Below are 25,393 nucleotides of genomic sequence, written 5' to 3' on the forward strand. Positions count from 1 at the left end.
TGGCTCAATTCCTAGGGATGCATCCATGCCTGATTATGCAAACACCGTGGCCACTGCACTTGCTTCCTTCCAGAAGAAAATTCGTAATTCCAAGAATTATCATCTGTGAAACTATATATTTCTAAAAAGTATTTCGAAGTGTTTTAAAAGTGGGAACCTCGCAGGGCTGTAAATGTGGACGTCATTAAGGGGTAGCCGTTGTCCCTTGTGGCCTGGCCTTCCCATCATGCCTTGCAACTGCCCTTGCATTGCCTGTTTTCAGGGTTCACGAAGGGGGCCGCAGGAACAGAGTATAAATATATTGTATGTTAGCAGCCAACTTTACTGGTCACGTTAACCTTCTTTCAAGGGGCATAGAATAAGCAGGTACATTTCCCCCGGCTCTTGTGGTATTAATTTAGTAGTAAAAGGAGAAACAGATGACTCCTACCCATACACTCCTGCTATTTAAGAGCAACACATCTTGATTTACGCAGCTCGCTGCTGGCAGGGTCGACGCATCAACTTCCTTCTTATATGAATGCATTGAGGCACCGGGGAATTTTAAGATGGAAAAAATCAGGGGGAAAGCAACAGACAAAAGTGCGTGCCTAGCCTCAGTAGGGGGAGTTGCGTCGGCGCTCGAAGGGTGGAAAGAGGGGTAGAGCGGCTCAGAAAGAAGCAGGTTCCGTCTGCATGTTGAAATGTTTTGGTCATTCAAATTGGCTTTTAAGAAAGGCAGCGAAAAACAATACTTTACGGTGGACACGAACTTTTCCATCGTCTAATGGGGCAACTTTAATGAGACGGCGTTTGGGCAAACATTGCTGTCCTGTCTGGGAGGAGTTTTGACGAAGTTCCACAACTGGAGGGGGCTTGACTCCTTATCCAAGCCGCGCAGCACGGGCTTCAGGCACCGCTGCTGCGAGGCTCCTGTCTGCATCCTTCCCGCCCACAGGTCCCAGCCCACCCCACCTCCTCCTGATACGCTCGCTGCGAGCGGTAGTGGCTATGTGCGGTTTAGCAGGGCGACCTGCCTCCAGCCTCCCCTGACTGACACTGTTCGACACGCGCTGCTCACGGGGCGGGCGAGAGCCGGGAAGGCAGCGCGAGCAGGACTTCCCCCTGAGCGGTTCTGTGTGTGGCGCCTGCCGCTTTGAAGAGGTGCAACCGGCGGGGAGCGCTGTCGGGGCCCCGCGCACCAAGGGATGGTGCAGAGCTCACGCGCTCTCTTCACAGCTGGGACCTGCTCCGTAAGTCATCAGGTGCACTTTGTACCCCAAGTACACAGGGGCTCACAAATAACTTGTCATATCTTCTTTCTCTCTTTTGTTTCTTCTGTTCTTGCATCGTCGTGTACCCCGCTCTCTTCGCCTTTTTACTCTTCGTTTGCCTCTTCTACTTCGCCTGCCTCTTTCCTTCTCGAATTAACCCCATTGACTTCTTGTCTTCTAACTTGTCACTTGTTTTATTCTCTTATGCTAGTTCTTTGTGGTGTTTTTTTTCTTATGGCTCTTCATTCCTTGCTATTGCATTCTTCACTCTATTTGTTCTCAATATTTTCTCTTTCTCATCATATTGAAAGACACGTATACTTTTTAGTGCTATTGTAAATCAATGTTGCTTTGTGACTCTGTGGAAGACTGCTGTCTAAACTTACATACTACCTACAGGTGATTTTTGATTGTCCAAATTGGATAAAAGCGTTGTGGACAGGAGGAAATATAAACGACAAAAAAGATACGAAAATGCATGTGCTCCACTCAATCAAGGGAATTTGGAAAGAACGTCAAGTTAGGGAGGTTACAAAGAGCTCACATTATTCTATCTAGGGTATGAGGAACACATATCTAGTGTTACTGTTTTTTCCTGTCTTGTGCTTATCGTTCAGGATTTAAAAGGCGTGTCAAACTGCAAGTACCAGAATGCAAAAGCGCAGGGCTGGGCGAGTTACTGACACCTGGAGGGCAGGGGGTAAGATCTCTAGCATTGCTCGATGCGGGGAGACGGACACCGTCCTGCCCCTCTGCCTTTCTTCGTATCAAGTACCGCGGAGCTCGCTAAGCCGCTCATGATATCCATAAGCCGGTGGCTGTTTCCCGGTGTTGTCATTCGGTGTAAGCCCTTTAAGTGGCGGGGATTTGTTTGGAGTTACCTCGTGCGGCTCTGCTGCTGCCAGTTGGCGCTCGGCCTACCGGTCCTTCCACTGCAAGCAGCAATTAACCAGTAATTATATGGTACAGGTAACAATAGCACCGACTTGTAACACAGGGAGCCCTGCCTTCCCCGGAGCGGCCGCTGGGTGGAGTCTGCTGGCACGGCTCTGCCTTTGAGGCATGCGTCGCTGACAGCAGCTGTCTCAAACCAGCTGTGCCCTCCAGATGGGCGAGACCAATGAAAAGTGGCAGGTACATGGCATTGTCACCACAGCCATGTTGTGTTATTTCGAACCAGTATCATATAGCAAGGCGGCTGCTATGTGTCCTAAAGCAAGGAAAGAACATTGCCACCCACAAATCGGTTGGGTGGTAAAAAGACAGAATTGGTTGGCAGTGGGACCCTCACATCCTTGGGACGTGGCACGTGCTGCGCTGGACACCAGGGATGGCTACTCGTCGTTGCCCATTAGCTCACTAAATGACACAGAATTGAGACAACACACCGCCATGACAGGTTTCAATAGGCAACGCGCGAGCAGCCCTCCCAGTCTAGGTTTTTATGACATTCTGGGATGTGTAGTTTTATTTACTCCATTATAAAATCAGGACTCTAAGCCCCAGGGTGCAGAGAAATAAAACGAGGCTGGAGCAACTTGTCACACATGGAACTGGGGGACTTAAAAGCTCTGGTGCACCACAATCCTGACTCCACTCAACTGTTCGGGAATTGTACTAGTCTGATGCCGTTTTGTTTTGTTAGCACCTGCTTTTGAAACTCTTCTAAGGGGAACAATATTCGAAGAATAGGGTGTTCGCTGCCCCGCCGTTGATCTTGATTTTCAACTACCGCAAGGAACAGAGAATGGTGTTCTGGTTATCTCTTGGCACCCCAAAAGGACTCCCGAGGAAAAATCCTGCACCCCTATTGTTTTAGTGGGTCTGGGTCAGGAGAGAGCCCGGGAAACAGTGACAAAGTAAGAGAGTAAGGATGAAAAAAACATAAAAGAATGAGATAAGAAGACAAGAAGTATAGGGTGATATAAGAAAGAGGCATGGGGTAGAGTCAAGACTAGGAAGTCTTGGTATTCGGTAAAGTCAGTAATAGGCAGCATTTGTGCAAGTTTTTTCCCCTCCAAATTAGGCATTGCAGGAGAAGCAATACAATGGGGCATATTATCAAGCAAGGCGATAAAATAATCGCCGCTTTAGCGACAGAAAACTGCCGCTAAAACGGCGATAATGGGCTTGATAATATGCTCTATGGAATTCCAATTGAAGCCCATGTTAGATGTGAAGGACGTCTAACATGGGCTTCAATTGGAATTCCATAGAGCATATTATCAAGCCCATTATCGCCGTTTTAGCGGCAGTTTTCTGTCGCTAAAGCGGCGATAATTTTATTGCCTGACTTGATAATATGCCCCTAAGTTTGTTGTTAGAAGCACCGCTCTTGGTTTTCTTACTGGGGGCCAATACTGCAGCTCTGCAGCAAAACCGACCAGAGTCACAAAAGTGGCCTCCACGGGCACAAAACCGCCCCCCACCCCTCCGGCCCACCGGAGAAATGCCCGGTGGTCGCTAAGGTCAGTCCGGTCCTGGTGATGGTATTCTGCCTTTTTACATGGTGCACAGTCACACTCAATTTAGTTTCCTTCGGTGCCACTATGGCAATGTGTGCTTTTCAAGAACAAAATAGCTAAGATTGCAGAGGGCATGACCGCTTCCCCAACAATATATATATATTTTAAATCATGACAAAACAGAACAAGCATTAACAAACCCAAAAGGCAGGCAGCCAACACCAGACCTATTGGCTTTGCCAGTACTTGAATTTCTTTGGGTTCTTGGATTTCTGTCCTGTTGATCCCATTACTAAATGAAGAATCACAAAATGTAAAGACAACGCCTAGGCTGGATATGCTACTCGCACATGGACCTGGGAAATTTGGGAGCTCTTCTTACGGAGACGTGCCATTTCCATTTCTTTTTAAAAAAATATTTTTATTTGCATTTCCAACACCAAAACATAACAGGCATGTCATAATGAGTCGTCCAGCATAATCTACCCTGTCACTACCCTCCTCTTCCCCTCCCCAGCGTCCCTCACAGCCTAACCGTGTCCTAATAAAGAGGAAATCATCACTCTTAAGGTTCCTGGTCCACCTCCATCTCCCCTCCATGTACCAGGAGATTAACCCACTCTCCCCCTCGTCTCCATCAAAGCCCCCCATCCATACCATAATAGCGTCTCCATTTTCCCCACACTCTAGAAAATTTCTTCGGGCACCCTCTTGCACTGTATGTCACTCTTTCAGCCGCCATATACATGTCCATCCCCCTCCTCCACTCTTCAAGCTTGGGGGGGTTCGGGGCTTGCCATTTCCATTTCTAAATCTGAGCTTACCAGTTGTACCCACAATGCTTTGTGCTTTTGGAAGGGAAACCAGTTTTTGCAGATATTTCCCCTCATGACATGAAGACAGTAACAAGTGTAGGCCTTCAATGGTGTAGATTGACCATTTACGTATAATTTGTACTGCCAAGTTGTTGGAATGTCAGCATTTGAATATCCACTGTATTAACAGCGAGACCATTTCAATGCCTACTTGGAACCAGACCACGGTGTCTGATGGTTTGTTATTTTCATTTTGTGTATCTTTTCACTGTTTGTTTCCCATGATTACTGTGCTACACCATTTGAAGCTTAATACCCATAAACCCATATCACGCAAATGTATCCAGTACAAGCCATTTGGTATTGGGCACTCGGACTTCTGTCGCTGTGCGTTTACCTGAAGAACACTGGTCAACATGCTTTCACTCTTTCCATCCTTGAACTCAGAAGTTGAATCAAACAATGGCAACCTCATGTCACGAGTGACAACTTCAGCCATTCCTGGATCCTTAGGTAACACCATTTTGCATGCTGGGACATGCAGGCCCATTCTTATACTGAGACCAAAAGCGACTGAAAGTTCAGTTACAAAGTGTTATTGCCACAGCACAAGGACTGACACAGTTCTACAGTGTGCAGTATGATTTGCATGAACACTGAAGATGTACAGAAACTTTGGGTCCGAGCTGCCAAGTGACTCCAGGTTATAGGTAGCACCTGCAACCAGTCGTGAAACTGACGTGGCAATCGGAGATGTGCGCGCAACTCGAAAAGCCCTTAGTTTTCTTTAGGTTTAATCATGTTTATAAAAAATATCAAATTCTCGCCTCAGGTTTGGGACGCTTTTAATTGCCTTTTAGGGATAATCAATATTCTCACTTCCCATTTCTGACCCTGCGGCGGGTACGGTCACCCTTACCCATGGTTTTGTCATGCAAAAATGGAAACTGCAATCCTTGTCAAGCAAGGTGCTGTTGGTTTAAAACCAAACTCAGGATTGTCATCAAGGACTCAGTCCTTGATGACAATGGGCCAGCTGGCAACTCTAGTTTTTGTGATCATGGAAAATTGTCACTCAACATCACCTTTCTTTCAGGTGTTTTTTTTTTAATGAATGTCATGCCTGCAAACAGCAAAGCTTTAAAGTTTCCCAGGTCCATCTCTGCGTTACTATGCAGTCCAGGTTTTTTTCTTTGCACCTTTATCCATTTATCCCTTATTTTACAAGGGGATAAAGAGGACTTCAAAGCCCAGAATCCAAAGGGGAAACTGGATTTGAATAGCTATTCACACTTGTACCTTGAAAACTTGAGAGCTGTGAAGGAAAGCCTCAGACTATGGCCTGCCTGTGCCAGTAAATGTAATCTTTGCCTACAAAGTGCAGGATTCCTCACACTCTGGCATTAATTACAAGGCTTGTCTCCTCATCAAATGTGTTTTAACCCCTTCGCCGCGGCAGGAATTCCGCCGAGGCGCTGGGGGGAATGGGGGCAGCGCGGTGGCGCTGTGCTCGTGACGGAACCACTCCGTCACGAGCCACGGTTAAGCTGTGCTCATGACGGAGTGGTTCCGTCACGTCTCCGCCCACTGCGCTAATCGCCCGCACAGGCGGGGAATTAGCGCCGCGTGGGCGGAGCGGCCGCCAACGGCCACAGCATGACGGAACCACTCCGTCATGAGCACAGCGCAACCGTGGCTCATGACGGAGTGGTTCCGTCATGAGTGGGGAAGGGGTTAAGTCCGAATTTGTTTCTTTCCACATAGGTGTCAACTGGCCCCATGTCGAGAGTGAGGTTCACCCAGTCCTACCTTTTCAGCCAACCTCCATAACCATGGGCTTGTAGGTCTATTAAGTCATTTGGAAAAAATAAACTACGATGCCCAGCATGCTTGCATTTGCTGCTTGAAAGATACAGGGCTGGTCGAACGTGAGCTTTGCGTTCCAGGCCTTTGTTTCTGCTGGTCAAATAACTGGTATAGGAAGAGACTAACATAAAATGAAGTGGACCCCCTGCAGAATGTGAAGGGAGGGGGGGGGGGCTGGAGTTTCCCATGTCACACAAATATTCATTGCCCGTGGGCGTTCTCTCCCCCCCCCCCCACCCCACTCCGGGAGGGAGAGCGGGCTGCACCGTTGGGTGCCTGTGTTGCCCCCTGGGTATCTGGGTATATGTATTATTAAAATATATGCTATGAAAATGTAGACAGTGTATATTCAACCCAAACATAAAATGGAAGTTTTCCAGAAAACTCAACGGAATTCACCTTGAGAAAAGTTTGCCCTTCGTTACCAGGGGCATTGGCAGAATGTGTACAGCTATGTATTTTCACTCCCAGGGTTTTCTCTTCACAGAAATCCACCCTTTCTTCTCTGTAGCCCTGGCAGTTTGTCCAAGAATGGACCATTGTGTTACTTTGTGAATACAAACACGAGATTAAAGGCCTATTTCTGCCAATTTGTGTTATCTGGCGCACAGAGCGAGCCGCAGACCCTCAGAACTTTTTCGATGCGCGTTTCTCAAGTGCTGCCCTTCCACAGACGAGGCTTCCTTCGCCGTCCTCTTTGAGGGAACGGAAATTCGACAAAAGCAGATCCTCGATATTTTTCTAGGCATTGTTATGTGGCAAGTGAGCCTTCCTGGAAGCTGCTTCCATCTTTCTAGTCTGGGAGAAAAGCTGCCCCTCTGTGTGTACTGTTTTCAAATGTGTTTTCAAACTACCCTTCCCTTTGCCAACACTTTAAATGCAACAGGTTCTATGCAGTCTACTTCTAGGTGTTTTAATGCATGAAATAATACATGTCACTATTTAATAAGTTATGAGGGAGCTTAGCTAATTTGTCTCTTTTTCATTTTCCTCTCACATTAAATTAAAACAGAATGCCAACCTCGATTGGTTTATACCTAATGCGACAGGCCCAGGCCTGTAGGCACATCTGCAGACATGTTTCGGGTCATTACAGCCAGAAATCTGTACTGCTAGGGCAGAGTTTGTTGCTTTGCCAGGTAGAGCCTGAAGTAAACTTGACTCTGCCCCAGCCGTGCCTGCCTTAAAATGCTTCCCTAGACAGACAAGCCCACTTATGATGAGCGATGTGTGTGGAAGTTGGCCCACTGTTTTATCAGAGTTTTGTGCATTTTGGATGGAAGCGGCACGCGGGCCGCATTCTTACCTCAGTGTGTTTTTAATGAAATACACTGCGAGCTCTGTGCCAAAGTAACCCACCTCCTGGCAGTTTTACTGTTTACTTATTACCGTCGCAAATCTGCCAGGGTGCTGATTGGTAACACAATCTAGTTCTCTCTGCATACAGCAGACCCTTTGCCAGTGAAACTCAAGTACCTCACAGTAAATGTATGGCTTTTAAAGCACTTTGTTAGAAAAATATACATTGAGCAGCGAGTGTGCGCCGACGACTAAATCCGAGTGCGACAGAAAAGGCTGACATTGAAGTGCACGGATGTTATTACGTGATTGGCTCTTACACCCTACTCATTAAGAGTTTTGACGACGAGACAGCACTGAGGAAACATATCAAAGACGCAAATACATTAATAAATACTCGCTAGATTAACCAACCCTCAAAATGTTTAATTCTGCTTTTATTTTACACAGGTCCCCAGCGGGCGGTGCTCCAACCGCCTCCCCACAGCCCAACCGTCGGCAGCAACACACCGTATAATTTGACTTCGCGGGCTGCAGTGGCCCTCCGAGACAATAGCTATTGTGCGCTCATTTGTTTATGACCATTGCTAGGGCGCGTTGCCGCATTCCCGCATTCCGCTGGGCATAGCTGGTCACAAGACTGCACCGGTTACATCCGGGTCATATAATGACTTTGGTGTAACTGACGCGCAAGATCTTTTCCATTTACAATTGCCCTAATTTAGGTGTCTTATCTAATGTCCAGTGTAGATACAATCAGCAGGCTGACTCCATGGGTATCTCTGCTATACAGAGATGTCTGGCAGACGTATCAGTGGCCTTAATTTCAGGAGCCTGCTGCATGCGTATTTCTATCATTCATAGCTATTGCTGTGGTATTTAGAACATATGTGTCTGTCGACATAGGTCCAGAAGGGACCAAATTTTGACTAGATTTTCAGGATATCCAATTTAAATGGAAATCAATTTTAGAGTGGGGGTAGGGCGGTCGACCTCGGAGCTGGGGTACTGGGTTCGAGTCTCGGCAGGGACGCTCAACATCCTGTGATTCTGGGCAAATCTCTTAACCCCCCATGCCTAACAAACAAGCATTGGCATAGCCAATAGGTCGCACCTTTGGGACCTTATAAGGGTTTAGACATGCAACAGTTGATGTTACTTATGAGGTCCCAAAAGCGAGACCTATTGGCTATGCCAATGCTTGTTTTATTGACCAGGGTTTCCTCTGGTGATTTTGCTGCTGCTGTGCGCCTTGCTGTTTCCTCTTGGCACATATTATGGGGTTTCCAGGCTGTTCTCATGTTCTTTATTCTGTATTTATTTGCGACGCTAATTTTGCTTGCTTTATTGGTTCTCGTTTTCCATATTTTCCCTCTCTTTCTCTGAACAAGTGTTTATGTGCAGGTTTTTATTGGGTTTTAATCCTCCTTCTGATCACGTTTGTTCTACATTTACCAAGTGTTCACATGCTGCAGTTTCATAGTTTCAATTATTGCACAACATTGTATTGTTGTTTTTGCTCTCGGATGCTCGGTTCAGCTTTTCTTGCTTTGCATTTTAGATTGTCAGAGTCCCTCTACGTTCCTTTGGTTTCTTCCCTCTAAAACCTCTCCTCTGCTTTGTCCACACTTTGTTTCAGCTTTTGTTGGGGTTTTCCCTCTGTTTCTCTTCGGTATGTATTCATGGATCATTGGCGTACTTGCCTTGTGCAGTTTCTTACTATGGGCTGACATCCTTCTAACTGGAGTTATGCAATCTTTCATAAAGTTTGAGAAAAAACACTACGTGCCTAGTACCAATCATCAGTTTCGTTGGCTATTATTTATTCAGTAATGAGGAAGGGAGTTTGTAAACTATCATGTGTTTTGCACAGATAATAACACAATTATTGTAAAGTTTCCTCCATCATTTAGGTGGTAACTTCTGCCTCGTGTATCTACCGCATTCAGAACCACCAACCCCGTTAGACTCGGATCTGACCACTCTCTCCTTTCCAAAATAATTTCTGGGCCCCTGGTTTGATGTCCTTTTTTGACTCCACCATGTCGTCCAAGAGCCGGTGACAAAAATCAAAAGCAGAAAGGCAGACTAGAAAAATATACTGTGCAAAATCCTGTCACGTTGAAGGTGGCCTAAAAGGCCTAGAAACAGTGAAGATGTGAATGTCGCATGGTGTCTGTTCAAAGGGAACCGGAAAATGTCTCTCACAGTCGCGGTGTCTCTGTGCGACTTCAAGGCATACCTGCCGCCACCTTTGGTTAACCACTAAATGTGGGTGGGGAAGAATTTGATGTTATGCCAATAAACCTCCGCATTTTGTCTGCCCACCACTGTTCAGGACGTGCTCTCTGCTCTCTCCACCCACCAAGTTTCGCCTAATACAATTTCTCTCACATTTTATTTCTACCCAGTTCACTGTTTCTGATCTGTGTTTTTTAGTTTTCTAACTGAAATGTTTATCACAACGCCTGCTAAACTTCCCCTTTTACCTATTGTTTTTGGAGGGACAAATACGAGGTCTAAACCCGTTCCTTAAGGGGACCTATCGAGTGCTTGTCTGATTGCCCCCAGATCTTATTTATATGAGCTCCTCTTACCTGTGTTTCATTTTCTGTGTCATATTTATTTGAGACATAGTTTTGCCTCAGCTTTTTGCTTTTAGTGCACCGACTGGCCTAATGGTGCTTTTTTCCATGTTAAAACAAAAAAAAACCAACAATCTGTTTTCACCCAAGACTCGCTGGATGTGGATAGGAAATAACCAAACATCTGACTTGAGTGTTCATAAAGCGTGGCACACTTCTGTAAATCATGGAATACCCCATTACCATTCATTTACTTCGGAATTTGTGCATTTCTTCCCGTACGATTGCCTCAATACTGTTTTCTGCAGCTCGTGTTAAGTCATTGACTAGTCATGTGATGTCTTCAAATTCACTTTTAGGGTTTTTAATGTCTGCCAGAAACAGTTAACTGTGTATAAAAGCAAATGTGTCCGAATTACATAATCGCATTTATTTAATGCTACTTTATTCACATTTGGCGCAGACTCTTTCTGAAGCTCAAGTAAAGTATCTTTACCAAGACTAATTGGCCAATTGTGTGATGACTCCAAATTCAATTTGAACCCCAATATCTGATAAGACAAGCACGAGAACTGGTGATGGGCCGCTGAATCATGGCTGGTAATCCAGGACATCTCTGTCGGGTGCGACAGTTTGGGAAACCATTCCACTGCCTTCATCCCTTTAATATCAGCGATGTACCTAGAGGTGGTTTCCAGAGTGTCCAGTAGCGAGCGGAGAGGGTGAGTACTCCTCTATAATGTCCTCGCTGACTGTAATCCTGACAGCGCACTAACTCCAGCGTCAAGTGATCTTACTAGATGACAGGGATCCAGTGCCAATTGGATCCAGAGGCATTCTTTTTAACTGTCTCCCACCGAATCTTTTATCTATACAAAATACTGTTTATTTCCTTTAAATAAGAAAATTGTAGAGTTCTTCGCGCCTCGCCTGTAACAGAGGGTCCTGACGTACGCTTTAACCTAGATAAGTAGAGCGTTTAAAAAAAAGAATTCTTTATTGAAGATGATGTATAATATTTTGGAGAGCGTATCATGAAGGTCGCGGTTATAAGCAATAAGATGTCAAATATTCGACAGGTGATCCAACATATATAAGAAGCTGGTATGGTAACCTTGCACACTGGGGGTTAGCAGAGTGTACATTAGGACCAATTTGTCGGACGCATAGTGACACATTCTCCAGGCAGCATTTACCTAGTAATCAGCAAGTCTAGGTCGACATTCCTTAAAAACAATATAGTGAAAACAAACTAACCCCCGTCCAATCAACAATGAGAAAGTCGGTGTAGAAACCAACAACAGCACCGGCAGCGCAGACTCAACATTAATATCTATCATACAATGTATCACTCTATTACGTGTGCTCGACTACGGAACTTTACAGTAGGGTTAGCAGCTGACAGCTGTACTCTTTTGCCCAGTGCCCATAGGAAAACGCTCTCCTCAATCGCCAACAAAAAGCTAACCCATACAAGGAGCGGCCGAAAACGCATGAACATTTAAGGAAGCCTGCTGTCAGACATCACCGACTTACATGATTTGCATGCAAAGTTGTAACTATGCATCTGTTTAAAACTTCAATTTGTCAAGAATTCACAAAATTAACCGGAACAGACACGTCTGTGTTTACAAAATGTAGCATCTGGAAGAGTCATTAAGAGTTATACTGTTTGATAATGGTTTGAGGAGGCAAGATTGGGTTTCCCAGTAGGTACTATTGCTTAACCCATACACGGAGCTACCATTCAAATATGGCCACTACGTTTGCAAAGTCCATGACTGGTTTCACTGAACACATCGAATAGTCCCGCCCTCGGAGGAGAGGGGTGCACGAACGAAAGCTGAACGTAAATTTTTGTTTCCAAAGATCACTTACTCTTTTGCGGCTATGAGCCAACTCCTTGCAGTTCGTGGTTACCAGCGCAGGCACTGTGGCGTCAGCGGAAATTGGTAAGGGGATGGGAGGACGCAGAAGTTGAAAGTATTCGTCTCGAAAGCACAGGCGCGGGTCATGATTATACTGGCTGTTCACAAAACGCAGATGGTCAACTAGCCACCCGGCCGGGCTTTGCAGCAAGACGGATATGGCGAGTCTAAGGCAATCTTTAGCCCTGTCACTGGCAGTCCGCTGTGCCTCCTTTAACCTCACACTTGCAAGGAACGCCGATTTGCGTCCCCTACCGAAAGCCTCCTCATAACAGTACTTGATGATCAGCCCTTTTGGTAACGGCAGAAATGTTTTGGGGAAGTGGGAACTGAGTAAAATATATTATCGTTTGTGGGCCAGCTGCTCTAGTTCTATTTGTGCTGCATCTTCCATCATTCGAACAGCCGATAGGCACGTTTTCACTAACACGCTTAAACAAGCGGGGCCGTGAAAGTGAAAGGCCACGCTAATTTTAAAAAACATATGGCACCTGCGCCTGTCTACCTTGCGGGAGCGAGCAGCTGTTTGTAAGATAATTACAAACAGATGTTGCCAAAGCTCGCTCCCGCAAGGGAAACACCAAACGTGCATGCTTTGCAATTGAAAGCAATGCAAAGCGTGCACGTTTTTGGGCAAATAAGCTGATCGATTGCAAGAGGTTCCCCTCCTATGCAGCGCATGCGCGCTGCGTAGGCAAGCCCTAATGAATGTGTCGGTCTGTTATGTAACTGGTGCTCAAAACTCCACATAAAAACAAAAAATGTCTATGCTTTTCCTCAGAACCAGACATGGATCTGGACCTATGCTGGACTTTCCTGATTTAGAGGACAACTGTTAAAACTGTGGAGTAACTGAAGGGCGCATTACTACCCCCATCCATAGCGGCGTCCTCACTCCAGCAGCTGCTAGCTATGGGAGAGGGGGGCACTTAACTCTGATAATTGCTGTAGTTTAACACCCAACAAGTGGTCAGGGAAGCAATTTTCCTTGCCTGCACTAAGGTCTGTGGAACCTTTGCCACACCGCTGCATACTGCCAGCATAAGATTTGTCGCAAATATTTGAGATTTATGTTCAGGGCTTATTTATGGGGATGCATGCCCTTTCCCTTCCCTGCCAATCATCAGTCACAGCATTGCACACCACAGCCTTCTATCAACAAAGCCCCTTCTCTGCGTTAGTCCATGTCAGAAGCAGTAGAGACTAAACACGCACTCCTGCTTTCCAGCTCCAGGTACGAAGGGCCTGATGAGACAGCTGTGGACATTACTGACATTCACAGCTGAGGCCTGCTTTGGCATCCTCCTGCCGCACCGCTGGTCCTTGAGTGGGCGTGCCTAAACGTCCATTATTTAATTGAATCTGGAAAATATACACCAGGTGCCTCGTGTCGAAATGGACATATTGGCGCTGGAGTGGAAGAAATGACAGATAATCACGTCAGTAGATACTACCTGCTCTGGAGCATACATTTCACACACTATACTTCAGATGGTGGCTTGCAATCAATTGAGAAAAAAATTATGTGCAGATTGCTGACTTCTTCCAAGAGTAATGACATTCTAATTTTCCACCTGGAATTTAGACGTCCTTTTTGAAGGACATAGTTAAGGCTGCACCTTTGCTTCTTTGGGTTAAGATCTGGTTAAGACCCCACACCACATTTACCTGATTAGTCGTTGAAGACTGCTTGAGACAAGACCATTCGGATCTCATTCCCCTGGTTTGCCTATGTTAAGGGTAATTTTTCTGAACTTGGCCTGTCAAATCGGTTCCTCTGACCTAATGTAATTGATAACAGCACAAGAAACCAGGCGAAATCTCTTTTTTATCAACATAGTGATCAGGCCAGACTCCTTAAATGTGCATCTATGAAATCGGCCTGCCACTACCTAGATATTAAATCTGCTGAAGGGATGAAGCCATATTTATTGTCGACCTTCAACCCTGACCATAGACTTTATTTAACCTATTTTAGATTAAGCACCTTGCAATTTCAGGTACTTTTTCCTCAGCAGGGCTCTTCTTTCCCTACTCTACCCCATTGTCCTTGCGATATGTCCAAGCAAACTTTTGTCCATTTTGTGTTCTTTGGTGGTTTTTATGCTCGCCACAGATCGCAACTTTTCTTTCTATTACTGCGTTCTCACGGTTTTTTTTTTAGATCACACGTTTTAAGCCTGCAACGTTTTCAGCTTTTAGAGAAGGGGCATAGTTGTTTAGCCATCATAAGTTCTACTTAACAGGCGCTCAGAATTAGAAAATTGGAGAACTTTAACATTTCCTAAGAAACCTTCATTTTCTATCCCAGGCTAGAGCCTCTGCCTTTGCTGTTACCAGCCTTTAAAGTTTTTGCCAAATTGATTTTTTTCCTTAACTGTTACAACCTGGTCAGTTTTTTTTGTCTCATAAGAACGCATTATGCACCCTGATATATACCATTTTATTGTGATTTAATACTGTTTATCTGTTTGTATGTGTTTTTATCTTTTTATGGCTATCAGCCAAATAAAAGTGTTTGACTGATTTAGTGCAAGTGTCGAACCGAGGGACTGCAAAAGAGTGATGTGAAGAGAAGAGGATGACTGAGACCCTCCAAACGCCACCGCCTTTTCCACAGACCATTCAAAAGTTTAACTCGCAGTATGCTTCAAAAGTTAAAATGACTGCTTATGGGGGAGATTGAATCTTTTCTGTCCAACAGGCGGCTGGGGCCCAAATGGGGGAGTCATCTCCTAACAGGCTAGTATCTCATGGTGAATCTTTTCTGTGCAACAGGCGGCTGGGGCCCAAATGGGGGAGTCATCTCCTAACAGGCTAGTATCCCATGGTGAATCTTTTCTGTGCAACAGGCGGCTGGGGCCCAAATGGGGGAGTCATCTCCTAACAGGCTAGTATCTCATGGTGAATCTTTTCTGTGCAACAGGCGGCTGGGGCCCAAATGGGGGAGTCATCTCCTAACAGGCTAGTATCTCATGTTGAATCTTTTCTGTGCAACAGGCGGCTGGGGCCCAAATGGGGGAGTCATCTCCTAACAGGCTAGTATCTCATGGTGAATCTTTTCTGTGCAACAGGCGGCTGGGGTCCAAATGGGGGAGTCATCTCCTAACAGGCTAGTATCTCATGGTGAATCTTTTCTGTGCAACAGGCGGCTGGGGTCCAAATGGGGGGGGAGTGATCTCCTAACAGGCTAGTATCTCATGGTGAATCTTTTCTGTCCAACAGGGGGCTGGGGCCCAAATGGGGGAGTCCTCTCCTAACAGGCTAGTATCTCATGGTGAATCTTTTCTGTGCAACAGGCGGCTGGGGCCCAAATGGGGGAGTCATCTCCTAACAGGCTAGTATCTCATGGTGAATCTTTTCTGTGCAACAGGCGGCTGGGGTCCAAATGGGGGAGTCATCTCCTAACAGGCTAGTATCTCATGGTGAATCTTTTCTGTGCAACAGGCGGCTGGGGTCCAAATGGGGGAGTCATCTCCTAACAGGCTAGTATCTCATGGTGAATCTTTTCTGTCCAACAGGGGGCTGGGGCCCAAATGGGGGAGTCCTCTCCTAACAGGCTAGTATCTCATGGTGAATCTTTTCTGTGCAACAGGCGGCTGGGGCCCAAATGGGGGAGTCATCTCCTAACAGGCTAGTATCTCATGGTGAATCTTTTCTGTGCAACAGGCGGCTGGGGTCCAAATGGGGGAGTCATCTCCTAACAGGCTAGTATCTCATGGTGAATCTTTTCTGTCCAACAGGGGGCTGGGGCCCAAATGGGGGAGTCCTCTCCTAACAGGCTAGTATCTCATGGTGAATCTTTTCTGTGCAACAGGCGGCTGGGGCCCAAATGGGGGAGTCCTCTCCTAACAGGCTAGTATCTCATGGTGAATCTTTTCTGTGCAACAGGCGGCTGGGGCCCAAATGGGGGAGTCATCTCCTAACAGGCTAGTATCTCATGGTGAATCTTTTCTGTGCAACAGGCGGCTGGGGTCCAAATGGGGGAGTCATCTCCTAACAGGCTAGTATCTCATGGTGAATCTTTTCTGTCCAACAGGGGGCTGGGGCCCAAATGGGGGAGTCATCTCCTAACAGGCTAATATCTCATGGCGAAGCAGTGCTCTTGCACGAGCACCTTTTCAAGGAAGCCAAATTGTTAATCCTATATAGTTTAAAAAAAAAACTTTGTCTCTCTTTGTTATCATACATTTTCAAAATGTATAATACTCCATGACTCTTTCCACTTCAGGCAGCGACGAATCTGTGATCCTGAAAAAGTTATTTTTTTCTTTTTTTGTGTGCGAAAAAAGTTTGTAGCATGCATGGGCATTGCAAAACCTAACCCACACTGCTCCATAGCATTCATCCCCTCAACCCTTGGATCGTGGGCTGCCCCAGTCCCCTGTGTTATTAATGGGTTGCGAAAAACTGGGCAGTACTGTGAGTGATGCTGTCCGTGCTCTGTGATATTGGCCAGCACTGTCATAATGGGCAGCACATTTCACTCTGTCCTGCGTTGTCATTTTAGACTATGTAGTGCCATTTTGGTCAAATTGTTGTTGTTTTGGTCTGATGTGTAGTTTTTGAGAGCACTGTTAACATAGTGAGAAGCAGAGCTTTTTCATATCTAGCCCCGAGCTATTGGAACAAGCTTCCTATAGCGGTTCGAAAAATCCCTTCACTTACTACCTTTAGGAAACATTTAAAAGCTTTCCTGTTATAATCTATCTACTTGGAGCTAGCCTCTTCCTTCCCCTCAGCTCAGTTCTCCCAGTTAGCGCCTAGATGCCCCAGGGTGAGTTGTGCGCTCTTTAAGAAACCCATAACATAACAACAACATAACACAAGCAGTATGACCATTTTAGCAGCTAACGTTATGGAAGACGACGTCCATTGCTTTACCAAACACTTGAAGAAATATGTGCAAACACAACATAACATACCTATAATTATGAGGACCGGCCATTGACTGGAATGAAGTGTGTCATTCCTATTCTAGCTCCACGTGCGATCCGATTGTAGGGTAGGTTATAATGCAGACCAAGGCAAATCTAACTGCGCTTTTAGTTTTTTGATACACGCGCTCCAAAGTACCTAAACACACTACGGCTAATGGTCTTCCTAACGCAGTGGTCCTCACACACTGTGTTTGTCTGGTTCTGTCAGGGTTTACACAGGGTTGGGTAGACGCACTGCCACCGGGGCGTCCCCTAAGTTTGCTGCCCGGGTGCAGGTGAGAGCAGAGGAGAGGGGGGGTTGGGGTATCCGACGGATGACTTGTTCGGGGTGGCGGTCTACGAACGACTTGATCTTGGGCGGGGGGACGATGGTAGTCGACAGAAACGACTCCCGCCGCTCCCAAAAACAGACCACCCCCCACCTCCACTGCACACCCACCACACACACACCTTTCTGTGTAATAATGCATGACAAGGTGCTTGGAAGGAACGATGATAACAGGCAGTAAAATGTAATTAAAAAAAAAAATTATGCATATTTGAAACCAGTTTCAAACACGAAATGCTGAGCGTTTATGTTCAACTGTCAATGTCCAAAAATAGTATAGGGACATTTCCTAACGAATACAAGGAGTTCGTGTAGGAGAAAGCCACAGAAAAGACTATCAGAAACTTCTAAGAGATTGCCTCTTGAGGAGGGTGTGGCCCAGCATGGGGGACATACTTTTTGTTTGAAATCATTTTATTGTTATGCCATTTTCTCAGGATCTACAACGTTATCATAGATCACCTCATAGTTAGACATTAAATTGCAAACTATATAAGGTAAAATGTATAAAAATAATATATGGATAATACATTTTAGGGTTGAGTTCAGGGTAAGATTTAAGGGTAGAGATAGGGAGGTTAAATGTAAAAGGGAACGAATGCTGTGGATTTTAGGGGAGTTATATTTGTATACTTAAAAACGGTTAAAATACAGTTCTGGTAGCACATTAAAACTGGTGGCTTGCAGAGGGAGCTGGCCTATGACCAGCCCACATGCCCAAGTCTCTGTAGGAAGATGGGGCCCCTGCTGCAATACTGCCTTTGTTTATATTTTTTTCATTGTGGACGCCAGTTTACGTTCGCAAACCCTTACTGGTTTGTTTGGCCATTGTTGGATCTCCTGCAGGGTTGGTGAAGCAAGTACTGGAATTGTGAATCCTGCAATGCTTTAGCATAGGTCCAGGAGCCCTTTTTTGGTGTTTATGAACCCTGTGACAAAATATACTTTTTCCCCCCTTTTTTTGTGGAGTGGTTGGTGTCTTTGGTCTTCTCTTTTCTGATCCAGGGGTCAGGGCATGCCCCATTGCCTGCTTATAGCCCCATATGTTTTATCTTTGAAGACTTGGACAGAGATCCGTAGTTCATTTATGGCAGCCACAACAGATTTTTCTCGACGGCCAGCCAATCAAAAGATTTTTCATCAGCAGACCAGGCTTTATGTCCACAGCCCTAAAATGGAAAATAGGGGATAAAGCTTCCTCATCCAATAAAGTTTTAATTTGGGTGTGCGGATGGCCCGTGAAGCTGAGTTCGCAGACTTCCATGGATTGTCTAGACATCTCTTTTATTTAAAAAAAGCTAATTTCTCAAGAGCTACTAAACATATTTACACCAAACCAGCAAAGGCAATTTCATTAGTAATGTTCTACTCTCACGCCAAGATTGGGGTAATTCAGTACAGTGTTTTTTCGTATATTGGAAAGGAAAGATCCCTATAGGAATTAACAAAGGGAAAGTCATGTTTTTGCCACCTGCTTCCCCCCCCTCTCCACTCTGTTACATATCGCCTAGACAATAAACCTTATAGTAGTAAATAATTTCTCTAGGCCACCCTACTGTATGAGGCCTATATCATTCTAGTGCCCTTCCCCATTCTACGTTACTTTTAGTTTGTGTTTCTTTTTAGTTACTGGTGTCCTCACCATTCCTATCTGTCTGTGTGTGCTGACTGTGACTCCTGTCACAGCCGGTTCATCTTTTCCATTGCTTTGAATTCACAAAGGGTGCAATCTACGCTTGTAAATGGTATGCCCTAAGGAGTGGAGGACAAAGTGGTTTTAGCAGCTTGGGGAGTACCAACTTTGTAATCTTTTGGATATGTAGGTGATGCAGATATCATTAGTGATTCCCTCAGATGGCAAATTTAGCCCATCACTAAACCCTCTGCTCACCCCAAAGGAGCCTCAATGCAGGGTTGCTGGGTGAGATAGTTGCAAGAGTACAATAGGCGAAAAGTAATGACACCCGGTGCCCCTGCAGTTGGACCCATGTGTCACAGCCCCAGCCCCAGCCCCAATTAGCTATGATCAAAGAAAATTCATAGACCACTGTTTGATCTCGATGAATTTCAACCTTGACGCCGTGGTTCAAGTTTATGACCATGCAATGGCAGGTCAAGTCTTGCACCGAGCAGAGCACTTCAGCCTGGCCCAAAGTAGAGCGGTCTCTTCTCTGGGAAGGGGCATCTGCAAGATCCGGTCTGGGACTAGTTAGGGACAAGATGGGTGGTGTTCTAGTAGGGGGTGAGCGACAGCATTGTTAACCGCAACTTAGGGCAACACTGCTCTTTCCTTACACCTCGCTCAATGCTTGCTCAATCGTCTATCTCTTCAGTTCATCACTGTGGGATCTCCTCCAGTACACCCTTCACCTTGGTGATGGCCCCTTCCTCCATAGATTGTAGCTGGACTTTAAGTCATGTTCCTGACATGACAAGGAGCAGGAAGCCCAAAAGCACCACCCCTGGAACTGAATTAATGTTACCTAGTTTTCTTCTGGGGACTGCCTAGCACTAGCCATTGGAAAATTCCTGGAATGCTGATCTTGCTTGCAATCCCATATTTCTACTAAGTGTGTTGATTAGGTATGTGTATCCCCACACCATGACTTCTTGATTATCTGGTTTCAAAACAGTGGGTTTCACCATGCATCCATCTAGTCAACCACATGCCATTATTGCATAACAATTGCAGACAACAGGGTGGAGATAGCTGTTCCCTGACGGGGTCTTGCAAAATAAATGGCACAAAAGTAGCTGGGCTCTCTTACCTGTCTAATAGACAAAGCCCATCCATGCAAACCTTGGGTATGAATGGAGCAGGTAGGGGACAGAGACTGACCTTACATTTCAAGGCACTCCTGTCTCCCTCCTTCTTTTCACAGGAGTCTGGTTCACTTTAATGACCTTTGGGAAAGTTCTACGAACTACATCAATCTGCTTCCCTTTCCTGGTAGGCGCTCTGTATCATTAATTTTTTCCAATCTCAATTACTCTTGCACAGGTGATCTAAAATGGATTTGTGTCCCTGAAGTTGCATACAAACACCCATACCCAAGCCCCCCCCAAACACACAGTCCATGCTCACTTTGGACACATCTACACAGCAAACATTCATCACCGTCATGCGCTATCCGTTCCCCAGATGGAGGGAGTGAAGGACTCTGATAAATGGAACTGGCAAAAGCATTTCTTTAGCAGGACCAAAAGTTATTTGAGAACTTTTTAGAGTCAAAAACAAAGAATCTGTCCGTCAGTGATTGATTGAAGGGAAAGCATCTTTTTAAGAATGGAGGATTACTGTTACTTTTGTTAGGATCTAATGTTCTTCCTGAGAAGTGTGCCTTCAGCTCTTTCCCAAACTGGAGCAGGGTTGGGTTGGCCCAATGGATACAAGGATGCTGCTACAGACCCTGGCTGCATCAACTCAGAAGGCCTGCTGCCTTGCGTTTTCATTTTGAAACTTCTTCGACTCAAGTAAATCTTTGTTATGGCTGCAGGTGAGAGCCACTGGATATGATGAGCTAGTCTGACAGTTGGGAAGTGGGCGGGGTGACCGTTGTGATGGCGCTGTAGATGACACCGCTGATTTTAACGATGGCTGGAAGGTCACTCCCGCTTAATTAGGTAACAGCATGTGTCTCACCACTATAATTATCTGCTCTCATCACTATATGTATTTCCCAGTCACTTGAAAGCATAGTAGTCACTCCCACTAAAAGGAGTGGTACAGTAAGTGTGACCCTCCAGACCACTGATCCCATCTTTGGGTCTCAGTCCATTGTCACAGGCCCTCTGCGTACACACTTAATGCTTGTGTGCTCTTAGGCAAAAATAATTAAAATAAAGTTTAGAAACCTGCCTGGGATAGCTTAGAGCAGGATGACCCCCCTCTTTTGAGTTATGCAGGAGGGAGACATTCTAGTCCCGGAAGTAGCTGATATATTTCTAGGCTGGTGAAAGATTTTGAGTCTTGCAAATGTTTATTGAAAGCTGATTCCATTGCTTAATTGCTTTCAATGCAAACCTACAGTGGTCTTCTACATGAGCCATCGGGGTAGGTCAGAAATGGATGTAAGGTGATTTGAGGCACAATTGTGTTGTCTTTGTGCTGCATTCCATTAATAGATATATGCACCAATGTATGATGCTTACTAGAAACAGTATTTTTAATCTGTAGAGGGCGTGGTAAGCAGTAGTCACGTGGGCTTCTTCTGAGAAGTTTATTACAGATAACAATGCTGAAAATTACCTCTGGTACTTCCTTTATAGAATGTGCTTTTGGATGCCTGAAAGATGGAACATGTGTAATTTGCAATGAAATAGATGAATGTGCCAGTGATGATGTTAAAGAAGAATGAAGTCATTCTTTGCACCAGTTTATCGTAGTGGTAGGCGGTCCCTGTTATGTCACTTATTTTTGCCTCTACAGAGGAGTCTAGGGAAATGATCAACATTTTCACTTTATGACTGATTTGAATAGTGTAGTCTCTCACTTTCATCCCCCCCCCCCAAACAACCTCTGTAAAATGGTGCATAACCACTGATGGGGACGCAACAGATACATCAAGAAGGCGGGCAATGTTGCCTCCTCCAGTCAAGCATCGAAGGAATCTGCTTTGTAAGCCAAGTAGCCCAGATACACTCCGTCCCCGACAGGGCTAAAACTGGATTAGCACTGGGGAAACATCTTAATTTCCTCCATGTTTTGTTATAGCTTCTTTGTTAGTCACCGCCGCATAAAACGTCAAGAAGAAAGGATTATTAGGTATTGGGTGTTAACTGCCCTTCACAAATGGGTCACAATTAACTGTTCCCCGAAGGAATTGAGCCATGAGTTATTGAAAGATCTAGTCATGCAGTGAGTTTTTCACAGCGACTGTATTGGCTAGTTCCTTCAGAATGGCACTTGGATAAGGATCTCCCTGGTATGTGGTGGGAGAGGTGTGGCTCAGCCGCCAGAGCTCAGCGGCCAGAGCGGCTGCCACGGGGGTGCGGGGCTCACTGTTTGATCCCCGGGGCTGGCAGCAGCTCAGCTAAGCATCATGTGACTCTGGGCAATGCTCACTTAATCTTCCCGATGCCCCCCAGTGCCTGGATACTATTAGGGGTGATAAGTCGTGCTTTTTTTAATGTGGTTCTATTGACGTCCAGTTGTTGGAGTATCTTCACTGCTAGCCGGATGAGAATCCAAATGGCAAAATTTGTCAGTGACCACTGGTGTGGCCATTCCCTTGAAACAAGTCTGTGCGTTGCTGGAGGAAGAAGCACGCTCATACAGCTAATTGACAATAAAAGGCGACTCTGCTTTGGACAAAAATGTATTGTGGAACCAAACAATATAACCTGAGCTGATACTTCATCTTGAATTTCCTACCTGCACGCTTTGATGTGAATCCCCTCTCTGCTCGCTCACACATTCCACAACCATTTTCAACTATATATCCCTAGCTTAACTAACAATTGGAAAAGACAATTTTCCAAAATGTTTTTCTTCATATGTACTTTCAACTGAGTCTAAATATTTTAATGGCATATTTATATTATTAGGTGAGGCATTAGCCTTCATCTTTTGATTTGATTTGACTTAACTTATATGTAGAATACACTTATTTTAATGAGCTTTTAGGAAGCCCTTTGCATCCTCGGGTTTATTGTTGTTCATATATTCTGTCACCCACTGCACCATGCAGCAGTAGGTCGTTCCTCATCGGCCATTGGCTAACTTCCCTGTAGGTGACTGCGTTCTGTCTACTCATAAGGTGCACATCCACACACAACGTAGTTCCTTTAAGTGCCAGGGATTACTTTTTCAACACGTATATTTGCAACTATGACCATTTGTATTGAATGTTGCAGGGAGGGACCCTATAATAAGGTAGTTAAAGATCAGTCCATATTTTGGAATTACTCGTCCAAATTGTAAGACTCCAAGGGCCCGATTCACAGAACTAACTTAAGACAAAATCCTAAACTTACTACTTATGGTATTCACAGAAGTTAGGATTTTGTCCTAAATTTGACTTAAGACAGACTTAAGACAGACTTAAGACAGACTTAAGACAGACTTAAGACAGACTTAAGACAGATTTAAGACAAAATCCTAACTTCTGTGAATACCAAAAGTAGTAAGTTTAGGATTTTGTCTTAAGTTAGTTCTGTGAATCGGGCCCCAAGAGATTTTTACCAGATGCGGCGAGAGGATTTTTTTCTTGAGCCCTCAAGCTCCAATAAGGCCTTATATCTAGACACTTGTTAATGTTTGGCCATTTGACGACACAAGAAACACTGACAGGAACCTCAAGCAGTGAAGTCACAGGGCCTCTCTTGACGTTTGAGGGGGGCGGCAAGAGGTGATACTGCTTGTGGTCACTGGGGTACCGAAATGCCACTTCTCCTAACAATGGGGGGGAGGCAGTTTTGTTTTAAACAATAGACAGACAATCGGGTTCAGGCGAGTGTCACTCTCTTGAGAGACGTTTCGTAAGTGACGTTTACTTTTAATGTCAAACAGAGAGCTAAATTACCCCTTAATTAGACGTTTGTTTAACGAATCCTAGGCAAAGGTCAAATACAGGTTTTTCGAGGAAACGTTACTGCTGAGGGGCTGCACTGCCGTCAAGGCAGTCAAGGAAACGGCTTCTGAAATGCGGTGTTACGTCGTGTGTTAATGGGCTATCTTCAAACACAGCCTGCGTTATTTATGTGAAACAATGGCGGGCCTTCTAAGAGCTGACATTCGGTTGAAATGTAGCACCGTTCAGGGACCTTATAATGACACATATGCCACACAACATCGGCTGTTTCTTCAAATTTAAAAGGACATCTATTTTTGAAGTAATTTATTCACGTTCATACACTGTTGCTTATTTTTGGCAAGTTTCATTTTCTAAACGGAGGCCTTCATAGCACTCTCATTCGGGCACATTATTTCTGTTTTAGCTCATTAACTTTGTGGCAGGCAGTGACAGGACCACAATAAACTTAAATGTTGCACAAATGTGTGGTGGATATTGTTTCTCATAGGGTGTCTTTTTTTTTTTTTTTTTTTCTTTTTTATCCGACGTCTAACGTTCAAGGAATGGTACTTTCTAGGCACGAGTTTGTAGAATGGTCCCGTCCTGGGATTCCTCAGGACCTGTCAAGAACGGTAGCATATGTTCTGTAGTCAAAGACTAGAACGCTACTTCTCATTATCAATGGAACAAAGGAAACATTGGAGGGTGTTATTGTAGTGTCAAATCTAACTCCCAAATATTTGATCTATATGAAAATAAAGAAGCCCAGTAACTGTTACCACGCTCTTTTTTTAAATTATCCTTTTCACTATTGCTTCTTTTATTTTGGGGATGAACCCCACTTTTCCTGATTGCCCAACATAGATCATTTCTGTTTTGCCCACCCACAAAAAATATTCGTGGCCATGTTTTTCTTGCTAGTGTTTTTGAGATAATGGATTATTGGTGACTGGGTAGAGATGTTCATATAATGCCAGCTATATATTGTCTTAAAATCCAAGCATTATTTCTGCAAATCTTTTAAACCGTATTATCCTTGGTTGCAAGGGGAGTAGTCATTCCCGAATACGTAATCTCCTTGCAAATCTAAGACTCTGGTTAATTAAATGTGGAATATCTCGTCCCATTTTTCCTGATGAGTAATTCAAGGCTAATCAGTGTTGGGCAAAGCTGTGCAGCACAGAAGGTTGCTGTGGAGACTCAGATAGGGGGCTTGGTTGATTTCCAAACTGGATACAACTGTTTGCCCACTTTGCCGCTAATTATTAACAGCAATCTGCTGAAAACGACTGTTTATTCTGGTTGTACTTCGAGGTAAACAAAATATGGAAAAAATACAAATTAAATATAAATGTTCAACTCTTACTAAACCTTGCTTGCACGGTTGCTTTAGAACGTT

General features: G+C 44.9%; 1 protein-coding gene across 3 annotated transcripts in view; it reads left to right on the forward strand.

Moving 5' to 3' along the window:
* Positions 1 to 947: 947 nt before the first annotated feature.
* Positions 948 to 25,393, forward strand: part of MYLK (myosin light chain kinase) — a 1,478,514-nt gene continuing 1,454,068 nt past the window's right edge. Inside the window, exon 1 of one of the 3 annotated variants that reach the window (XM_085647312.1) lies at positions 948 to 1,232. The gene's annotated coding sequence lies outside the window, so the exon portion shown is untranslated. The remainder of the gene's footprint in view (positions 1,233 to 25,393) is intronic. The other 2 variants (XM_085647311.1, XM_085647313.1) reach the window with 2 other exon arrangements.

The sequence above is a fragment of the Triturus cristatus genome, chromosome 3_2, assembly GCF_964204655.1.
Source record: "Triturus cristatus chromosome 3_2, aTriCri1.1, whole genome shotgun sequence".
NCBI lineage: Eukaryota > Metazoa > Chordata > Amphibia > Caudata > Salamandridae > Triturus > Triturus cristatus.